The sequence below is a fragment of the Cherax quadricarinatus genome, chromosome 50, assembly GCF_038502225.1.
Source record: "Cherax quadricarinatus isolate ZL_2023a chromosome 50, ASM3850222v1, whole genome shotgun sequence".
NCBI classification, from domain to species: Eukaryota; Metazoa; Arthropoda; class Malacostraca; order Decapoda; family Parastacidae; genus Cherax; species Cherax quadricarinatus.
The window spans coordinates 11,102,024-11,108,768 of NC_091341.1; positions in this window are offsets into that span (position 1 = coordinate 11,102,024).

Genomic DNA, 6,745 nt, shown 5'->3' on the forward strand with positions numbered 1-6,745 from the left:
ATTATCTAGGTATTTGCAGTTTATCTTACACAAATTCCTATCAGATTTCGAAAATATTTCCAAAGTTGCTTTGAAAGCTTTGCAACATAAGGTTTATTAGTCTTCAAGTAAGTCCTGTAGGCATAAATTCACTATTATTCAATAAAGTAGTAATGTAAATATCAGAGACTGAACTGATTTTGAGAGAGAACGAACTTGTTTAAACAGTATGTTCTCACAGACCCATTTTCACCACCTCTCACCAATATTGAAGAAGAGATATATGTCACACAATAACGTCTACTGAAACACCTTATGACGTAGCTTTATCATCAGGTAAAACCATGTTCTGCATCGTGTGTCTTGTTCCAGTGTCGTCTGCGGTACGCCATTTGGATCAAGTATCGCGTTGCCGATAATGTCGCCACACAGCTCTCTCGCCAACATAACAGTGTCAGTCTCTCTCTCGCGCCTCTCCAGCCAACATTCCATCAACAGCCACACCGCCAGAACTCGATAATACCCCTCACTGCGTAATCGAATTATATAGACTCACACCCTTGATAATGAAAATTGAAAACCGCTCTTTAGAGTCGGCTAAAATATAAAAAATACTTTTGTAGAGTGAACGTGTGTTGGGGTTTATGCTCTTCTAATGCACAGTGTACAATTATATAACTCGTGAAATAAATTATTTATATTTGAATGCCTAGCATTTTATTAGTAATGTTCGGTGTTGCATGAGCGAGATCGCATGAAAAAAAATAGAGTTTTATTTTTGTACAGGCTGTAAGAGAAATAAAACAAATTGTCAAATGCCCGCTCACAAAAAAAAACCCTGTCCTCCAAACAGATCTTTCTTTGTCGCACGCATTATAGGCGGTTTATTTCTACTTGATTAAAACCTGTACTAAAATTAAAAATTTGTTACCATAGGTTAGGTTAGAATAATGCAAATTAAACTTTATTTATGTATAATTAAGAGACAATAACTGTTAAACATAAATGAACGATTTACCTTCGGAAGCACAGGATGAATCATAGTCCATAGGAGTGTTGACATCCCTCAGAGAACAACATATTTCAAAAGCTATGGAGCCCAATAGGACTGAGATATTCGGATACATCAAGGGCTATAGAGCCCGACAGGATATTACCAAATATCCTGAACAGACGTTATGAGATAGCCACTTACACTGATATACAATTAGTCACTCGTATGTTATACCCGTATTTAAAGAACACGGTGGCAGACGGAAGGCACTAATTTTAAAGTCATCCTGTGCAGTGATGGAAAATATTACTACGAAGATAAATGTACCATTTAAGATAAATTAACTTATTTATTTAGTGTGTCAAACTGTGTATTTGCGATTCAGTGAACTCATCACTAAACATAATTATCATGAATGATGTGCTACTTTTACTGCCTTCTCTGCGCTGTGATTAAAAAAAATAGGAATCAAATCAAATCAAGCAATCACACAGCTCTGTGCTGTAATGGTTGCTTGATTCTCGGACACCACTGTGTGGAGGTACGATATTTCGTCTGTTAGAAGAGGTGGAAAATATAGTTTCGGTGCTGCAGTGGATGCTTGACCACTGAGCGGATCATCACAGGCGATAATGCTTTGTTTTCTGACCAATAAAACTCCCAAGGGCTGCTTAATCAATGAAGTTTGACTGTCCATTAAACCCCTGACTGAATATTAGTGTGTTTATTCCTTGACACTGACTTATCAGTATTTACTAAGCCAAGTGAAGGAGCCTGTATCACCATCGACAGGAAGACTTCCCCTCCCCCCCCCCAAAAAAATATTAGTGATCATGAGCGACTCGATTAAAAGGATTCCTGGAGCGCCAGAGCTTGAGAAGTGTGTTCGAAGTCCAACCCTCGAGGGAATTGAATACGTGCAGTGAAAAGAAATTGTTAGGGCGAGACTTCATGCGTGAGGTGAGACGAAATGAAGGCGGTGATGACCCTGGTGACAATGAGTCAGGGGACATACGACTCAACGCAACGTCTGAAAGTACATCCTGAGCTGGAGTTCCTCAGGCTGTAACTGCTGCGTGAAATGGCTGTAGCTGGGGTAAGTTCATCAGAGGAAAATAAACAGTTTATTGATGAATATTAATACTTCTAATTAAAGCCATAATTCCAGGGATTATTATTAAATTATTTGTGTTATTAATAATAATAATAATAATAATAATAATAATAATAATAATAATAATAATAATAATAATTATTATTATTATTATTATTATTATTATTGTTATTATTATTATTATTATTATTACTCATGGGGGAGTAATAAATCTGTGAATGTATTTCGATACCTAGAAGAATTATGCTGTTTATATCAAGTGTTTGGACCTGTCTCCAAGTTCAGGCTCCCACTATAACTCCAATGGCACTTTGTCCATAATTAATGCGAAGTATATAGCATTATAAAAACACTTGCTAGTTTATTCAGTCACAAACCTGCTAATTTATTCTACCATAAACTTGCTAGTTTATTCTGCCATATATTTGCTAGTTTATTCTATCAATACACTTGCTAGTTTATTCGGTCATATAGGATGAAGAGTATTAAATGCACTTACCTATAAGACTGTTAGGTGCACTTACCAATGAGATTGTTAGGTGCACTTACCTATAAGATTGTTAGGTGCACTTACCAATGAGATTGTTAGGTGCACTTACCTATAAGATTGTTAGGTGCACTTACCAATGAGATTGTTAGGTGCACTTACCTATAAGATTGTTAGGTGCACTTACCAATGAGATTGTTAGGTGCACTTACCTATAAGATTGTTAGGTGCACTTACCTATAAGACTGCTAGATGCACTTACCTATAAGATTGTTAGGTGCACTTACCAATGAGATTGTTAGGTGCACTTACCTATAAGACTGCTAGATGCACTTACCTATAAGATTGTTAGGTGCACTTACCAATGAGATTGTTAGGTGCACTTACCTATAAGACTGCTAGATGCACTTACCTATAAGATTGTTAGGTGCACTTACCTATAAGACTGCTAGATGCACTTACCTATAAGATTGTTAGGTGCACTTACCAATGAGATTGTTAGGTGCACTTACCTATGAGATTGCTAGTTGCACTTACCTATGAGATTGTTAGGTGCACTTACCTATAAGTTTGTTAGGTGCACTTACCTATAAGACTGCTAGATGCACTTACCTATAAGATTGTTAGGTGCACTTACCAATGAGATTGTTAGGTGCACTTACCTATGAGATTGCTAGTTGCACTTACCTATGAGATTGTTAGGTGCACTTACCTATAAGTTTGTTAGGTGCACTTACCTATAAGATTGTTAGATGCACTTACCTATAAGATTGTTAGGTGCACTAAAATATGAGAATGTTAGGTGAACTTACGTATGAGATTGTTAGGTGAATTTACCTATGAGATTATTAGGTGCACTTACTTATGAGATTGTTAGATGAACTTACCTATGAGATTGTTAGGTGCACTTACCTGTAAGATTGTTAGGTGCACTTACCTATGAAATTGTTAGATGAACTTACCTATGAGATTGTTAGGTGCACTTACCTGTGATATTGTTAGGTGCACTTACTTATGAAATTGTTAGATGAACTTACCTATGAGATTATTAGGTGCACTTACCTATAAGAATGTTAGGTGAACTTTCCTATAAGATTGAAAGAAAGCAAAAACCAGACCATTAAGAGAGGAGTCGGAACCCTCCTGCCTAAGTTGCGTTACCTTATCGTAGAACTCTAGGTGATTTATGTGACAGTATTTACCAATCTAAAACAGTGACGGTTGTTGCTCACGAATCCACTCCTTTCCAGGTACTCCACTGATCTTCTTCTGATAATTTTCTCCATAATCTTACATGCTATGCAAGACGGTTGCAGGGGTCTAAACGGATGCTGGAGCCGGCAAGACGGTTGCAGGGGTCGTCAAGACGGATGCGAGAGCCGGCAAGACGGGTGCTGGAGCCGGCAAGACAGGCGCTGGAGCCGGGAAGACGGTTGCAGGGGTCGTCAAGACGGATGCAGGAGCCGGCAAGACGGGTGCTGGAGCCGGCAAGACGGGTGCAATATTGATGAACAACATCTCTCCCAGGCATTCCATCCTCCAACGCAAAACAGCAGCGTGGAGAAAACGACGTTCTCAAATATTACCATGCGTATCCCACTGCCAGACGTAATCCACAAGTTTTTTTTAAGTTGTCGGTAAATTATACTTAAACAACTGTTAATATACGTTAACCTAATCTAACCGAGAATAACAGAAAACTTCTCGGCTAGAATAAACGAATAGCGAAACGGAGGAAATCGAACGTTTTAATGGCAAAACGGAGGAAATCGAACGTTTTAATAGGAGGAATGAAACGTATACAGTCGACAGGTGGAGAGCACATGCAAAATGTCGCAATGTTTTGCTCTCCGCTGAGTTTTATCAAATCAATATGAGACTTAATGGTTAATAATAACTCACCTGGAGACAGAAACACAGGAGATTGATTGATCTGTATATTTCAGCCCTCTTCTGGGATCCTCTTCAGCAGATTCAAGAGACAGAGTGATTCAATAAAACTCTAGACTGAGTAAGGAGCATGTTTCGCCATCTCAGCAGCCATCTTCAGTCAAATACAGGTGATTATGACATAAGAGCGAGCAGAGAAGTAGGGAGGTAACAGCTGTAACAGGCTTCAAATATGATATGTAAAGGTTTTAAATATGACATGTAAAGCCTTAAAATATGACATGTAAAGCCTTTAATTATAATATGTAAGCCTCTAAATATGACATGTAAAGTCTTTAAATATGACATATAAAGCCTTTAAATATATGTAAAGTCTTTAAATGTGACACGAAAAGCCTTTAAATATGTCAGGTAGAGCCTCTAAATATGACATGTAAAGCATTTAAATATGACATGTAGAGCCTTAAAATATGACATGTAAAGCCTTTAAATGTGACATATAACATTTAAATATGATATGTAAAGCATTTAAATATAGCATGTGAATATGCCATGTGAAGTCTTTAAATATGACATGTGAAGCCTTTAAATATGGCATGTAAAGCCCTTGAATGTGACATGTAACATTTAAATATGACATGCATAGCCTTTAAATATGACATGTAAAGCATTTAAATAAGACATGTAAAGCATTTAAGTATGACATGAAGAGCCTTTAAATGTAACATGTAAAGCCTTTAAATATGACATGTAAAACCGGTCGGGGGAACCTATTATTTTATCAATAAAAATGAAACATAATGAGAAGAAAAAAAGTTAAATAGAAAGCGGTAAAAATTAGGAATAATGAATAAAAGGAAATGAAAAAAGAATGGACGATAAAAGGGAAAAATTAAGAAAATGTACATGAGTAAAAGGAAATAATGATAAAAACATTAAATAAAAGTAATTAAGTTACTTAGATGAAAGAGAATGGATTAGATATACAAGAGAAGAAGGGAAGAGGGAGAAGTGAATAAAGAGAAAGTGAAGTGAGTGGAAGAGGGAAGGGAGAGGGAAAGGAATGTGAGAAGCAGTGGGGGAATCATGAATGGGAGAAGCATTGAGAGGAGAAACAAGAGAGGAAGAGTGGAGAGACGAAGAGTGAAGGTGAAGAGAGAAAGTGAGAGGAGCGAATAGAGGAAGTGAAAGAAGTGGAGAGAGGAACAGTGAGAGAAGTGGAAACAGGAAGAATGAGAGGACTGAAAAGAGCTGCAGTGGCAAGAGTGGAGGAGAAGAGGGTCTGAGAGGAAGGAGAGTGGGAGGAGGAGGAGGATTAAGTTTAAGGTCTATAGCATACACGAGGGTTATTAAGAGCACTGGAGGAAGAGTGGGAGGAGGAGTGGGAAGTGGAGTCTGAAAGAGTGGGAGAGAAAAAAAGAGGAGTGGGAGTTGAAAAGCGAGTGAGGAGGAAAGAGGAGTAAAAGAAAAAACGAGTGGGAGAAGAGAGAGAAGAGGTAGAAGATAAAACAATGTAAACGTTTGAGGGATAAGTGGGAGGAAAAGAGAAGTCTGGAAGAAGTGGTAAACGAGGAAAAAGTGGAGAGGAGGAGAGATGAAAGGGAGTAGAAGAAGTGGTATGAAGAGCTGGAGCAAGGAAGGAAGAGTGAGAATGAGAGAGAGAGAGAGAGAGAGAGAGAGAGAGAGAGAGAGAGAGAGAGAGAGAGAGAGAGAGAGAGAGAGAGAGAGAGAGAGAGAGAGAGAGAGAGAGAGAAAGAAAGAGAGAAATTGGGTTACCCTTGAGCGAACTTTTGGACAAAATTATAGGAGCACTTAACACGATTACCCTTAAAAGAAATTGCCCGAATTTTCCAAGGTAAACGTCCGCCTGTGTCCAGTTTTTTCTTCATTCCATCATAACACTGGCTGTTTAGGAGCACTTCAGCAACTACGTATATAAGGGTACAACAGTAGCGGTTAAAGGGAAGTTTAGCAACTGTTTAAGGTCTCAACATAGACTGTTTAAAAGCACTTCAGCAACTATGTAAAGGTACGTCAGTAACTGTTTAAGACCATTTCAATATTTTTATATATAATCATGACCATTCGGAGAGAAAAACTAACTTTTTACGACCCTGGGTGAGTGAGATTTAAGAGTTTACCTTAAACATGTTGGTAGATGGTAGATTACTGATAGATTTTAGTATCCGCGAACTTTAGAGTAGATATGTTGATCATTATATTCGTGAAGCATATTTACAGATCATAGTATTAATGATTATAGATAGATTTGTAGATTATA